Source organism: Rhinoderma darwinii, unplaced genomic scaffold (genome assembly GCF_050947455.1).
Source record: "Rhinoderma darwinii isolate aRhiDar2 unplaced genomic scaffold, aRhiDar2.hap1 Scaffold_643, whole genome shotgun sequence".
NCBI lineage: Eukaryota > Metazoa > Chordata > Amphibia > Anura > Rhinodermatidae > Rhinoderma > Rhinoderma darwinii.
In genome coordinates, this window is record NW_027464199.1 from 477 (window position 1) to 14,640 (window position 14,164).

At 46.9% G+C, this 14,164-nt stretch overlaps 10 non-coding genes across 10 annotated transcripts; all 10 read right to left on the reverse strand.

The window, feature by feature from the left end:
- Positions 1 to 211: 211 nt before the first annotated feature.
- Positions 212 to 402, reverse strand: LOC142726875 (U2 spliceosomal RNA). Its single transcript, XR_012877109.1, has one exon. It is a non-coding gene; the product is annotated as a U2 spliceosomal RNA (small nuclear RNA).
- Positions 403 to 1,676: 1,274 nt separating this feature from the next.
- On the reverse strand, positions 1,677 to 1,867 carry LOC142726926 (U2 spliceosomal RNA). Its single transcript, XR_012877135.1, has one exon. It is a non-coding gene; the product is annotated as a U2 spliceosomal RNA (small nuclear RNA).
- A 1,274-nt stretch (positions 1,868 to 3,141) lies between these two features.
- Positions 3,142 to 3,332, reverse strand: LOC142726938 (U2 spliceosomal RNA). The gene has a single exon (XR_012877146.1). It is a non-coding gene; the product is annotated as a U2 spliceosomal RNA (small nuclear RNA).
- Positions 3,333 to 4,606: 1,274 nt separating this feature from the next.
- Positions 4,607 to 4,797, reverse strand: LOC142726950 (U2 spliceosomal RNA). Its single transcript, XR_012877157.1, has one exon. It is a non-coding gene; the product is annotated as a U2 spliceosomal RNA (small nuclear RNA).
- Positions 4,798 to 6,071: 1,274 nt separating this feature from the next.
- Positions 6,072 to 6,262, reverse strand: LOC142726962 (U2 spliceosomal RNA). The gene has a single exon (XR_012877168.1). It is a non-coding gene; the product is annotated as a U2 spliceosomal RNA (small nuclear RNA).
- A 1,274-nt stretch (positions 6,263 to 7,536) lies between these two features.
- Positions 7,537 to 7,727, reverse strand: LOC142726882 (U2 spliceosomal RNA). Its single transcript, XR_012877115.1, has one exon. It is a non-coding gene; the product is annotated as a U2 spliceosomal RNA (small nuclear RNA).
- Positions 7,728 to 9,001: 1,274 nt separating this feature from the next.
- LOC142726894 (U2 spliceosomal RNA) lies at positions 9,002 to 9,192 on the reverse strand. Its single transcript, XR_012877121.1, has one exon. It is a non-coding gene; the product is annotated as a U2 spliceosomal RNA (small nuclear RNA).
- A 1,274-nt stretch (positions 9,193 to 10,466) lies between these two features.
- Positions 10,467 to 10,657, reverse strand: LOC142726906 (U2 spliceosomal RNA). Its single transcript, XR_012877127.1, has one exon. It is a non-coding gene; the product is annotated as a U2 spliceosomal RNA (small nuclear RNA).
- A 1,274-nt stretch (positions 10,658 to 11,931) lies between these two features.
- On the reverse strand, positions 11,932 to 12,122 carry LOC142726918 (U2 spliceosomal RNA). The gene has a single exon (XR_012877128.1). It is a non-coding gene; the product is annotated as a U2 spliceosomal RNA (small nuclear RNA).
- Positions 12,123 to 13,396: 1,274 nt separating this feature from the next.
- On the reverse strand, positions 13,397 to 13,596 carry LOC142726905 (U2 spliceosomal RNA). Its single transcript, XR_012877126.1, has one exon. It is a non-coding gene; the product is annotated as a U2 spliceosomal RNA (small nuclear RNA).
- Between the last annotated feature and the right edge of the window lie 568 nt (positions 13,597 to 14,164).

The following is a 14,164-nucleotide window of genomic DNA, read 5'->3' on the forward strand; positions in this document are numbered from 1 at the left end:
AGAAGACACACACACACACACAACAAGAGGTGGCAATGTATTAATTAATTGCATTTAATAAATGAGCTCATTATCACACATGACTGTACAAATGCATTGTCCAACAGGTGTTGAAATAATGGGATTAAAAGGGGAGATCCCTTCAGAAAGACAGAAACAATGGCAAAGAGAAAAAACACTTTTGGAATCTGCTTTTAGTCAACACATAAGGAAAGGGTGCACCGGTCCTGGAAATACTGCAATACCAGGTCAATGCGTGGAGTGGACAGAGCAAGCTCTATTTCCATCTCCCTGTTCTAAAAATCCATTTAATATATGGTCCCCAGATAGGGGACGTATCAGATATTAAACTGATAAGAACAGATACTACACTTGATCTTAGCCAAAAGGCCGAGAAGCGATAACCCGAATGGGCCGGCCGTTGACCGAGCCTGCCTAATACTGCTGTTCACCCCTTGCAGCGATTGATTCAGCCTACTCCTAGGCAATTCCATGGGGCCCTGCAGGCTCACACACATTTACAGCTACTAAGCGGGAGGGAGGTGAATAAAGGCCGGAGAGGAAGCTACACAGGATTTGCTTCTTTTGCTTGCACCACAATGCAGTGCTGAAAGAGGAGGAATCTACATAAAAACGCCTTCTTGGCAACGCCCAAATGCCCTCCTGCCGTGCAAATACTGGCGGCGGCAGCAGTAGCAGTAAGTGCATGCCCACTGCCACCCCTTCTCCTTTCACACCTTGTATCAGCTTTAATCCAGTCAGGTGCTGCCTGCTGAGCAGCACTGACCAACACTGCCTGGGCCCAGGCTTTTATCTCTGAGGCCCCATTATGATGTCAGAAAGCTGGCTCTGGAATCCTGAGGGCTCCACTATGACACGTGCAAAGTTCCGTCTGAACTTTATATAAGACGGTGAGGCTCAGTCAGTCACTCAGTGTTGCCTGAGAGGGCAACACTGCAACAGCCGGCCGCCAGGCTGTCTTTTTTTTGCACAGCTAGTTGCCTCCAGGAGGCCACAAGAGGGAGACAAGGGACTGCAAAATGGAAAATAGGCATCCACCAACTTTACAGACAACTTGTTCTCCTTGCTCCTACAACCTCCATCCTTGCACAGTTTGTTATTCTTCCAGGTAACAAAGTAACAAATCCAAATTGCTGCTCTCTTTGTAGGCAAGCAAGGCTTTGTTGCAACTGCAATTCTTACTTCTTCTTGAAATGTAGGGACGACAGTACATTCCATCACATCCATCTAGTGTACACAGGTAGGTCCATTGTGGCGGGTAGGCGGCTGGCTGCTTTAATGGCTGTTTGCTGTTCCCCTACTCCACTATTTGACTGTGGTGCTGCATCAATCAGTGGCTGGCTCAGGTGCAGCTCTTTAACTTACCTAGGAGGGAGGGCGGAGAGAAGACAAGGAAGGTGAATGAGCTGTTCCAATGTGAAATGCCGGAAACACAGAAACACAGAAGACACACACACACACACACAACAAGAGGTGGCAATGTATTAATTAATTGCATTTAATAAATGAGCTCATTATCACACATGACTGTACAAATGCATTGTCCAACAGGTGTTGAAATAATGGGATTAAAAGGGGAGATCCCTTCAGAAAGACAGAAACAATGGCAAAGAGAAAAAACACTTTTGGAATCTGCTTTTAGTCAACACATAAGGAAAGGGTGCACCGGTCCTGGAAATACTGCAATACCAGGTCAATGCGTGGAGTGGACAGAGCAAGCTCTATTTCCATCTCCCTGTTCTAAAAATCCATTTAATATATGGTCCCCAGATAGGGGACGTATCAGATATTAAACTGATAAGAACAGATACTACACTTGATCTTAGCCAAAAGGCCGAGAAGCGATAACCCGAATGGGCCGGCCGTTGACCGAGCCTGCCTAATACTGCTGTTCACCCCTTGCAGCGATTGATTCAGCCTACTCCTAGGCAATTCCATGGGGCCCTGCAGGCTCACACACATTTACAGCTACTAAGCGGGAGGGAGGTGAATAAAGGCCGGAGAGGAAGCTACACAGGATTTGCTTCTTTTGCTTGCACCACAATGCAGTGCTGAAAGAGGAGGAATCTACATAAAAACGCCTTCTTGGCAACGCCCAAATGCCCTCCTGCCGTGCAAATACTGGCGGCGGCAGCAGTAGCAGTAAGTGCATGCCCACTGCCACCCCTTCTCCTTTCACACCTTGTATCAGCTTTAATCCAGTCAGGTGCTGCCTGCTGAGCAGCACTGACCAACACTGCCTGGGCCCAGGCTTTTATCTCTGAGGCCCCATTATGATGTCAGAAAGCTGGCTCTGGAATCCTGAGGGCTCCACTATGACACGTGCAAAGTTCCGTCTGAACTTTATATAAGACGGTGAGGCTCAGTCAGTCACTCAGTGTTGCCTGAGAGGGCAACACTGCAACAGCCGGCCGCCAGGCTGTCTTTTTTTTGCACAGCTAGTTGCCTCCAGGAGGCCACAAGAGGGAGACAAGGGACTGCAAAATGGAAAATAGGCATCCACCAACTTTACAGACAACTTGTTCTCCTTGCTCCTACAACCTCCATCCTTGCACAGTTTGTTATTCTTCCAGGTAACAAAGTAACAAATCCAAATTGCTGCTCTCTTTGTAGGCAAGCAAGGCTTTGTTGCAACTGCAATTCTTACTTCTTCTTGAAATGTAGGGACGACAGTACATTCCATCACATCCATCTAGTGTACACAGGTAGGTCCATTGTGGCGGGTAGGCGGCTGGCTGCTTTAATGGCTGTTTGCTGTTCCCCTACTCCACTATTTGACTGTGGTGCTGCATCAATCAGTGGCTGGCTCAGGTGCAGCTCTTTAACTTACCTAGGAGGGAGGGCGGAGAGAAGACAAGGAAGGTGAATGAGCTGTTCCAATGTGAAATGCCGGAAACACAGAAACACAGAAGACACACACACACACACACAACAAGAGGTGGCAATGTATTAATTAATTGCATTTAATAAATGAGCTCATTATCACACATGACTGTACAAATGCATTGTCCAACAGGTGTTGAAATAATGGGATTAAAAGGGGAGATCCCTTCAGAAAGACAGAAACAATGGCAAAGAGAAAAAACACTTTTGGAATCTGCTTTTAGTCAACACATAAGGAAAGGGTGCACCGGTCCTGGAAATACTGCAATACCAGGTCAATGCGTGGAGTGGACAGAGCAAGCTCTATTTCCATCTCCCTGTTCTAAAAATCCATTTAATATATGGTCCCCAGATAGGGGACGTATCAGATATTAAACTGATAAGAACAGATACTACACTTGATCTTAGCCAAAAGGCCGAGAAGCGATAACCCGAATGGGCCGGCCGTTGACCGAGCCTGCCTAATACTGCTGTTCACCCCTTGCAGCGATTGATTCAGCCTACTCCTAGGCAATTCCATGGGGCCCTGCAGGCTCACACACATTTACAGCTACTAAGCGGGAGGGAGGTGAATAAAGGCCGGAGAGGAAGCTACACAGGATTTGCTTCTTTTGCTTGCACCACAATGCAGTGCTGAAAGAGGAGGAATCTACATAAAAACGCCTTCTTGGCAACGCCCAAATGCCCTCCTGCCGTGCAAATACTGGCGGCGGCAGCAGTAGCAGTAAGTGCATGCCCACTGCCACCCCTTCTCCTTTCACACCTTGTATCAGCTTTAATCCAGTCAGGTGCTGCCTGCTGAGCAGCACTGACCAACACTGCCTGGGCCCAGGCTTTTATCTCTGAGGCCCCATTATGATGTCAGAAAGCTGGCTCTGGAATCCTGAGGGCTCCACTATGACACGTGCAAAGTTCCGTCTGAACTTTATATAAGACGGTGAGGCTCAGTCAGTCACTCAGTGTTGCCTGAGAGGGCAACACTGCAACAGCCGGCCGCCAGGCTGTCTTTTTTTTGCACAGCTAGTTGCCTCCAGGAGGCCACAAGAGGGAGACAAGGGACTGCAAAATGGAAAATAGGCATCCACCAACTTTACAGACAACTTGTTCTCCTTGCTCCTACAACCTCCATCCTTGCACAGTTTGTTATTCTTCCAGGTAACAAAGTAACAAATCCAAATTGCTGCTCTCTTTGTAGGCAAGCAAGGCTTTGTTGCAACTGCAATTCTTACTTCTTCTTGAAATGTAGGGACGACAGTACATTCCATCACATCCATCTAGTGTACACAGGTAGGTCCATTGTGGCGGGTAGGCGGCTGGCTGCTTTAATGGCTGTTTGCTGTTCCCCTACTCCACTATTTGACTGTGGTGCTGCATCAATCAGTGGCTGGCTCAGGTGCAGCTCTTTAACTTACCTAGGAGGGAGGGCGGAGAGAAGACAAGGAAGGTGAATGAGCTGTTCCAATGTGAAATGCCGGAAACACAGAAACACAGAAGACACACACACACACACACAACAAGAGGTGGCAATGTATTAATTAATTGCATTTAATAAATGAGCTCATTATCACACATGACTGTACAAATGCATTGTCCAACAGGTGTTGAAATAATGGGATTAAAAGGGGAGATCCCTTCAGAAAGACAGAAACAATGGCAAAGAGAAAAAACACTTTTGGAATCTGCTTTTAGTCAACACATAAGGAAAGGGTGCACCGGTCCTGGAAATACTGCAATACCAGGTCAATGCGTGGAGTGGACAGAGCAAGCTCTATTTCCATCTCCCTGTTCTAAAAATCCATTTAATATATGGTCCCCAGATAGGGGACGTATCAGATATTAAACTGATAAGAACAGATACTACACTTGATCTTAGCCAAAAGGCCGAGAAGCGATAACCCGAATGGGCCGGCCGTTGACCGAGCCTGCCTAATACTGCTGTTCACCCCTTGCAGCGATTGATTCAGCCTACTCCTAGGCAATTCCATGGGGCCCTGCAGGCTCACACACATTTACAGCTACTAAGCGGGAGGGAGGTGAATAAAGGCCGGAGAGGAAGCTACACAGGATTTGCTTCTTTTGCTTGCACCACAATGCAGTGCTGAAAGAGGAGGAATCTACATAAAAACGCCTTCTTGGCAACGCCCAAATGCCCTCCTGCCGTGCAAATACTGGCGGCGGCAGCAGTAGCAGTAAGTGCATGCCCACTGCCACCCCTTCTCCTTTCACACCTTGTATCAGCTTTAATCCAGTCAGGTGCTGCCTGCTGAGCAGCACTGACCAACACTGCCTGGGCCCAGGCTTTTATCTCTGAGGCCCCATTATGATGTCAGAAAGCTGGCTCTGGAATCCTGAGGGCTCCACTATGACACGTGCAAAGTTCCGTCTGAACTTTATATAAGACGGTGAGGCTCAGTCAGTCACTCAGTGTTGCCTGAGAGGGCAACACTGCAACAGCCGGCCGCCAGGCTGTCTTTTTTTTGCACAGCTAGTTGCCTCCAGGAGGCCACAAGAGGGAGACAAGGGACTGCAAAATGGAAAATAGGCATCCACCAACTTTACAGACAACTTGTTCTCCTTGCTCCTACAACCTCCATCCTTGCACAGTTTGTTATTCTTCCAGGTAACAAAGTAACAAATCCAAATTGCTGCTCTCTTTGTAGGCAAGCAAGGCTTTGTTGCAACTGCAATTCTTACTTCTTCTTGAAATGTAGGGACGACAGTACATTCCATCACATCCATCTAGTGTACACAGGTAGGTCCATTGTGGCGGGTAGGCGGCTGGCTGCTTTAATGGCTGTTTGCTGTTCCCCTACTCCACTATTTGACTGTGGTGCTGCATCAATCAGTGGCTGGCTCAGGTGCAGCTCTTTAACTTACCTAGGAGGGAGGGCGGAGAGAAGACAAGGAAGGTGAATGAGCTGTTCCAATGTGAAATGCCGGAAACACAGAAACACAGAAGACACACACACACACACACAACAAGAGGTGGCAATGTATTAATTAATTGCATTTAATAAATGAGCTCATTATCACACATGACTGTACAAATGCATTGTCCAACAGGTGTTGAAATAATGGGATTAAAAGGGGAGATCCCTTCAGAAAGACAGAAACAATGGCAAAGAGAAAAAACACTTTTGGAATCTGCTTTTAGTCAACACATAAGGAAAGGGTGCACCGGTCCTGGAAATACTGCAATACCAGGTCAATGCGTGGAGTGGACAGAGCAAGCTCTATTTCCATCTCCCTGTTCTAAAAATCCATTTAATATATGGTCCCCAGATAGGGGACGTATCAGATATTAAACTGATAAGAACAGATACTACACTTGATCTTAGCCAAAAGGCCGAGAAGCGATAACCCGAATGGGCCGGCCGTTGACCGAGCCTGCCTAATACTGCTGTTCACCCCTTGCAGCGATTGATTCAGCCTACTCCTAGGCAATTCCATGGGGCCCTGCAGGCTCACACACATTTACAGCTACTAAGCGGGAGGGAGGTGAATAAAGGCCGGAGAGGAAGCTACACAGGATTTGCTTCTTTTGCTTGCACCACAATGCAGTGCTGAAAGAGGAGGAATCTACATAAAAACGCCTTCTTGGCAACGCCCAAATGCCCTCCTGCCGTGCAAATACTGGCGGCGGCAGCAGTAGCAGTAAGTGCATGCCCACTGCCACCCCTTCTCCTTTCACACCTTGTATCAGCTTTAATCCAGTCAGGTGCTGCCTGCTGAGCAGCACTGACCAACACTGCCTGGGCCCAGGCTTTTATCTCTGAGGCCCCATTATGATGTCAGAAAGCTGGCTCTGGAATCCTGAGGGCTCCACTATGACACGTGCAAAGTTCCGTCTGAACTTTATATAAGACGGTGAGGCTCAGTCAGTCACTCAGTGTTGCCTGAGAGGGCAACACTGCAACAGCCGGCCGCCAGGCTGTCTTTTTTTTGCACAGCTAGTTGCCTCCAGGAGGCCACAAGAGGGAGACAAGGGACTGCAAAATGGAAAATAGGCATCCACCAACTTTACAGACAACTTGTTCTCCTTGCTCCTACAACCTCCATCCTTGCACAGTTTGTTATTCTTCCAGGTAACAAAGTAACAAATCCAAATTGCTGCTCTCTTTGTAGGCAAGCAAGGCTTTGTTGCAACTGCAATTCTTACTTCTTCTTGAAATGTAGGGACGACAGTACATTCCATCACATCCATCTAGTGTACACAGGTAGGTCCATTGTGGCGGGTAGGCGGCTGGCTGCTTTAATGGCTGTTTGCTGTTCCCCTACTCCACTATTTGACTGTGGTGCTGCATCAATCAGTGGCTGGCTCAGGTGCAGCTCTTTAACTTACCTAGGAGGGAGGGCGGAGAGAAGACAAGGAAGGTGAATGAGCTGTTCCAATGTGAAATGCCGGAAACACAGAAACACAGAAGACACACACACACACACACAACAAGAGGTGGCAATGTATTAATTAATTGCATTTAATAAATGAGCTCATTATCACACATGACTGTACAAATGCATTGTCCAACAGGTGTTGAAATAATGGGATTAAAAGGGGAGATCCCTTCAGAAAGACAGAAACAATGGCAAAGAGAAAAAACACTTTTGGAATCTGCTTTTAGTCAACACATAAGGAAAGGGTGCACCGGTCCTGGAAATACTGCAATACCAGGTCAATGCGTGGAGTGGACAGAGCAAGCTCTATTTCCATCTCCCTGTTCTAAAAATCCATTTAATATATGGTCCCCAGATAGGGGACGTATCAGATATTAAACTGATAAGAACAGATACTACACTTGATCTTAGCCAAAAGGCCGAGAAGCGATAACCCGAATGGGCCGGCCGTTGACCGAGCCTGCCTAATACTGCTGTTCACCCCTTGCAGCGATTGATTCAGCCTACTCCTAGGCAATTCCATGGGGCCCTGCAGGCTCACACACATTTACAGCTACTAAGCGGGAGGGAGGTGAATAAAGGCCGGAGAGGAAGCTACACAGGATTTGCTTCTTTTGCTTGCACCACAATGCAGTGCTGAAAGAGGAGGAATCTACATAAAAACGCCTTCTTGGCAACGCCCAAATGCCCTCCTGCCGTGCAAATACTGGCGGCGGCAGCAGTAGCAGTAAGTGCATGCCCACTGCCACCCCTTCTCCTTTCACACCTTGTATCAGCTTTAATCCAGTCAGGTGCTGCCTGCTGAGCAGCACTGACCAACACTGCCTGGGCCCAGGCTTTTATCTCTGAGGCCCCATTATGATGTCAGAAAGCTGGCTCTGGAATCCTGAGGGCTCCACTATGACACGTGCAAAGTTCCGTCTGAACTTTATATAAGACGGTGAGGCTCAGTCAGTCACTCAGTGTTGCCTGAGAGGGCAACACTGCAACAGCCGGCCGCCAGGCTGTCTTTTTTTTGCACAGCTAGTTGCCTCCAGGAGGCCACAAGAGGGAGACAAGGGACTGCAAAATGGAAAATAGGCATCCACCAACTTTACAGACAACTTGTTCTCCTTGCTCCTACAACCTCCATCCTTGCACAGTTTGTTATTCTTCCAGGTAACAAAGTAACAAATCCAAATTGCTGCTCTCTTTGTAGGCAAGCAAGGCTTTGTTGCAACTGCAATTCTTACTTCTTCTTGAAATGTAGGGACGACAGTACATTCCATCACATCCATCTAGTGTACACAGGTAGGTCCATTGTGGCGGGTAGGCGGCTGGCTGCTTTAATGGCTGTTTGCTGTTCCCCTACTCCACTATTTGACTGTGGTGCTGCATCAATCAGTGGCTGGCTCAGGTGCAGCTCTTTAACTTACCTAGGAGGGAGGGCGGAGAGAAGACAAGGAAGGTGAATGAGCTGTTCCAATGTGAAATGCCGGAAACACAGAAACACAGAAGACACACACACACACACACAACAAGAGGTGGCAATGTATTAATTAATTGCATTTAATAAATGAGCTCATTATCACACATGACTGTACAAATGCATTGTCCAACAGGTGTTGAAATAATGGGATTAAAAGGGGAGATCCCTTCAGAAAGACAGAAACAATGGCAAAGAGAAAAAACACTTTTGGAATCTGCTTTTAGTCAACACATAAGGAAAGGGTGCACCGGTCCTGGAAATACTGCAATACCAGGTCAATGCGTGGAGTGGACAGAGCAAGCTCTATTTCCATCTCCCTGTTCTAAAAATCCATTTAATATATGGTCCCCAGATAGGGGACGTATCAGATATTAAACTGATAAGAACAGATACTACACTTGATCTTAGCCAAAAGGCCGAGAAGCGATAACCCGAATGGGCCGGCCGTTGACCGAGCCTGCCTAATACTGCTGTTCACCCCTTGCAGCGATTGATTCAGCCTACTCCTAGGCAATTCCATGGGGCCCTGCAGGCTCACACACATTTACAGCTACTAAGCGGGAGGGAGGTGAATAAAGGCCGGAGAGGAAGCTACACAGGATTTGCTTCTTTTGCTTGCACCACAATGCAGTGCTGAAAGAGGAGGAATCTACATAAAAACGCCTTCTTGGCAACGCCCAAATGCCCTCCTGCCGTGCAAATACTGGCGGCGGCAGCAGTAGCAGTAAGTGCATGCCCACTGCCACCCCTTCTCCTTTCACACCTTGTATCAGCTTTAATCCAGTCAGGTGCTGCCTGCTGAGCAGCACTGACCAACACTGCCTGGGCCCAGGCTTTTATCTCTGAGGCCCCATTATGATGTCAGAAAGCTGGCTCTGGAATCCTGAGGGCTCCACTATGACACGTGCAAAGTTCCGTCTGAACTTTATATAAGACGGTGAGGCTCAGTCAGTCACTCAGTGTTGCCTGAGAGGGCAACACTGCAACAGCCGGCCGCCAGGCTGTCTTTTTTTTGCACAGCTAGTTGCCTCCAGGAGGCCACAAGAGGGAGACAAGGGACTGCAAAATGGAAAATAGGCATCCACCAACTTTACAGACAACTTGTTCTCCTTGCTCCTACAACCTCCATCCTTGCACAGTTTGTTATTCTTCCAGGTAACAAAGTAACAAATCCAAATTGCTGCTCTCTTTGTAGGCAAGCAAGGCTTTGTTGCAACTGCAATTCTTACTTCTTCTTGAAATGTAGGGACGACAGTACATTCCATCACATCCATCTAGTGTACACAGGTAGGTCCATTGTGGCGGGTAGGCGGCTGGCTGCTTTAATGGCTGTTTGCTGTTCCCCTACTCCACTATTTGACTGTGGTGCTGCATCAATCAGTGGCTGGCTCAGGTGCAGCTCTTTAACTTACCTAGGAGGGAGGGCGGAGAGAAGACAAGGAAGGTGAATGAGCTGTTCCAATGTGAAATGCCGGAAACACAGAAACACAGAAGACACACACACACACACACAACAAGAGGTGGCAATGTATTAATTAATTGCATTTAATAAATGAGCTCATTATCACACATGACTGTACAAATGCATTGTCCAACAGGTGTTGAAATAATGGGATTAAAAGGGGAGATCCCTTCAGAAAGACAGAAACAATGGCAAAGAGAAAAAACACTTTTGGAATCTGCTTTTAGTCAACACATAAGGAAAGGGTGCACCGGTCCTGGAAATACTGCAATACCAGGTCAATGCGTGGAGTGGACAGAGCAAGCTCTATTTCCATCTCCCTGTTCTAAAAATCCATTTAATATATGGTCCCCAGATAGGGGACGTATCAGATATTAAACTGATAAGAACAGATACTACACTTGATCTTAGCCAAAAGGCCGAGAAGCGATAACCCGAATGGGCCGGCCGTTGACCGAGCCTGCCTAATACTGCTGTTCACCCCTTGCAGCGATTGATTCAGCCTACTCCTAGGCAATTCCATGGGGCCCTGCAGGCTCACACACATTTACAGCTACTAAGCGGGAGGGAGGTGAATAAAGGCCGGAGAGGAAGCTACACAGGATTTGCTTCTTTTGCTTGCACCACAATGCAGTGCTGAAAGAGGAGGAATCTACATAAAAACGCCTTCTTGGCAACGCCCAAATGCCCTCCTGCCGTGCAAATACTGGCGGCGGCAGCAGTAGCAGTAAGTGCATGCCCACTGCCACCCCTTCTCCTTTCACACCTTGTATCAGCTTTAATCCAGTCAGGTGCTGCCTGCTGAGCAGCACTGACCAACACTGCCTGGGCCCAGGCTTTTATCTCTGAGGCCCCATTATGATGTCAGAAAGCTGGCTCTGGAATCCTGAGGGCTCCACTATGACACGTGCAAAGTTCCGTCTGAACTTTATATAAGACGGTGAGGCTCAGTCAGTCACTCAGTGTTGCCTGAGAGGGCAACACTGCAACAGCCGGCCGCCAGGCTGTCTTTTTTTTGCACAGCTAGTTGCCTCCAGGAGGCCACAAGAGGGAGACAAGGGACTGCAAAATGGAAAATAGGCATCCACCAACTTTACAGACAACTTGTTCTCCTTGCTCCTACAACCTCCATCCTTGCACAGTTTGTTATTCTTCCAGGTAACAAAGTAACAAATCCAAATTGCTGCTCTCTTTGTAGGCAAGCAAGGCTTTGTTGCAACTGCAATTCTTACTTCTTCTTGAAATGTAGGGACGACAGTACATTCCATCACATCCATCTAGTGTACACAGGTAGGTCCATTGTGGCGGGTAGGCGGCTGGCTGCTTTAATGGCTGTTTGCTGTTCCCCTACTCCACTATTTGACTGTGGTGCTGCATCAATCAGTGGCTGGCTCAGGTGCAGCTCTTTAACTTACCTAGGAGGGAGGGCGGAGAGAAGACAAGGAAGGTGAATGAGCTGTTCCAATGTGAAATGCCGGAAACACAGAAACACAGAAGACACACACACACACACACAACAAGAGGTGGCAATGTATTAATTAATTGCATTTAATAAATGAGCTCATTATCACACATGACTGTACAAATGCATTGTCCAACAGGTGTTGAAATAATGGGATTAAAAGGGGAGATCCCTTCAGAAAGACAGAAACAATGGCAAAGAGAAAAAACACTTTTGGAATCTGCTTTTAGTCAACACATAAGGAAAGGGTGCACCGGTCCTGGAAATACTGCAATACCAGGTCAATGCGTGGAGTGGACAGAGCAAGCTCTATTTCCATCTCCCTGTTCTAAAAATCCATTTAATATATGGTCCCCAGATAGGGGACGTATCAGATATTAAACTGATAAGAACAGATACTACACTTGATCTTAGCCAAAAGGCCGAGAAGCGATAACCCGAATGGGCCGGCCGTTGACCGAGCCTGCCTAATACTGCTGTTCACCCCTTGCAGCGATTGATTCAGCCTACTCCTAGGCAATTCCATGGGGCCCTGCAGGCTCACACACATTTACAGCTACTAAGCGGGAGGGAGGTGAATAAAGGCCGGAGAGGAAGCTACACAGGATTTGCTTCTTTTGCTTGCACCACAATGCAGTGCTGAAAGAGGAGGAATCTACATAAAAACGCCTTCTTGGCAACGCCCAAATGCCCTCCTGCCGTGCAAATACTGGCGGCGGCAGCAGTAGCAGTAAGTGCATGCCCACTGCCACCCCTTCTCCTTTCACACCTTGTATCAGCTTTAATCCAGTCAGGTGCTGCCTGCTGAGCAGCACTGACCAACACTGCCTGGGCCCAGGCTTTTATCTCTGAGGCCCCATTATGATGTCAGAAAGCTGGCTCTGGAATCCTGAGGGCTCCACTATGACACGTGCAAAGTTCCGTCTGAACTTTATATAAGACGGTGAGGCTCAGTCAGTCACTCAGTGTTGCCTGAGAGGGCAACACTGCAACAGCCGGCCGCCAGGCTGTCTTTTTTTTGCACAGCTAGTTGCCTCCAGGAGGCCACAAGAGGGAGACAAGGGACTGCAAAATGGAAAATAGGCATCCACCAACTTTACAGACAACTTGTTCTCCTTGCTCCTACAACCTCCATCCTTGCACAGTTTGTTATTCTTCCAGGTAACAAAGTAACAAATCCAAATTGCTGCTCTCTTTGTAGGCAAGCAAGGCTTTGTTGCAACTGCAATTCTTACTTCTTCTTGAAATGTAGGGACGACAGTACATTCCATCACATCCATCTAGTGTACACAGGTAGGTCCATTGTGGCGGGTAGGCGGCTGGCTGCTTTAATGGCTGTTTGCTGTTCCCCTACTCCACTATTTGACTGTGGTGCTGCATCAATCAGTGGCTGGCTCAGGTGCAGCTCTTTAACTTACCTAGGAGGGAGGGCGGAGAGAAGACAAGGAAGGTGAATGAGCTGTTCCAATGTGAAATGCCGGAAACACAGAAACACAGAAGACACACACACACACACACAACAAGAGGTGGCAATGTATTAATTAATTGCATTTAATAAATGAGCTCATTATCACACATGACTGTACAAATGCATTGTCCAACAGGTGTTGAAATAATGGGATTAAAAGGGGAGATCCCTTCAGAAAGACAGAAACAATGGCAAAGAGAAAAAACACTTTTGGAATCTGCTTTTAGTCAACACATAAGGAAAGGGTGCACCGGTCCTGGAAATACTGCAATACCAGGTCAATGCGTGGAGTGGACAGAGCAAGCTCTATTTCCATCTCCCTGTTCTAAAAATCCATTTAATATATGGTCCCCAGATAGGGGACGTATCAGATATTAAACTGATAAGAACAGATTTTTTTTTTTTTTTTTTTTTTTTTTTTTTTTTTTTTATTAAACCATTCAGGTTTTTTTGAATAAAACCGAGAACTGTAGTTGTTCAAACCACCTCTCTATTTTTCAAAAAATCTCATCACTCTGGTTCATTATTTTATTTTTCCATCAAATACAAGATAAATCAAACAAAATTCCTCAAACTAAATACCTCCATTTTAAGATTCGCCATATCCCTTCCGCATCCATACCTCTTTCTAGATCCCATTTATAATAAAAATACAATTTAGCCAATACCATACTAACCACATCCTCCATCTCAAATACTTCTCTTTTATACACATTCAAATTCCTCGTATTCCACAATACTTCTTTCACACAAGTCAGAAAAATCCACAACACTCTATCCTTTTCACTACCCAAACTACACAAACCAAACAAGACAATTTCATACGTCAAAACCTTCAAACCAGTCAATTCTTCACACAACCCACTCAACTTTTTCCAAACATCCTTTGCATGCTTACACGACCAAAACACATGACTCACATCCTCATCATCCCCACAACCTTCTCTCGGACACCTTTCAGACGCAACCAAACCTCTTCTTTTCTGAACACTCCTTACAGGCAACACT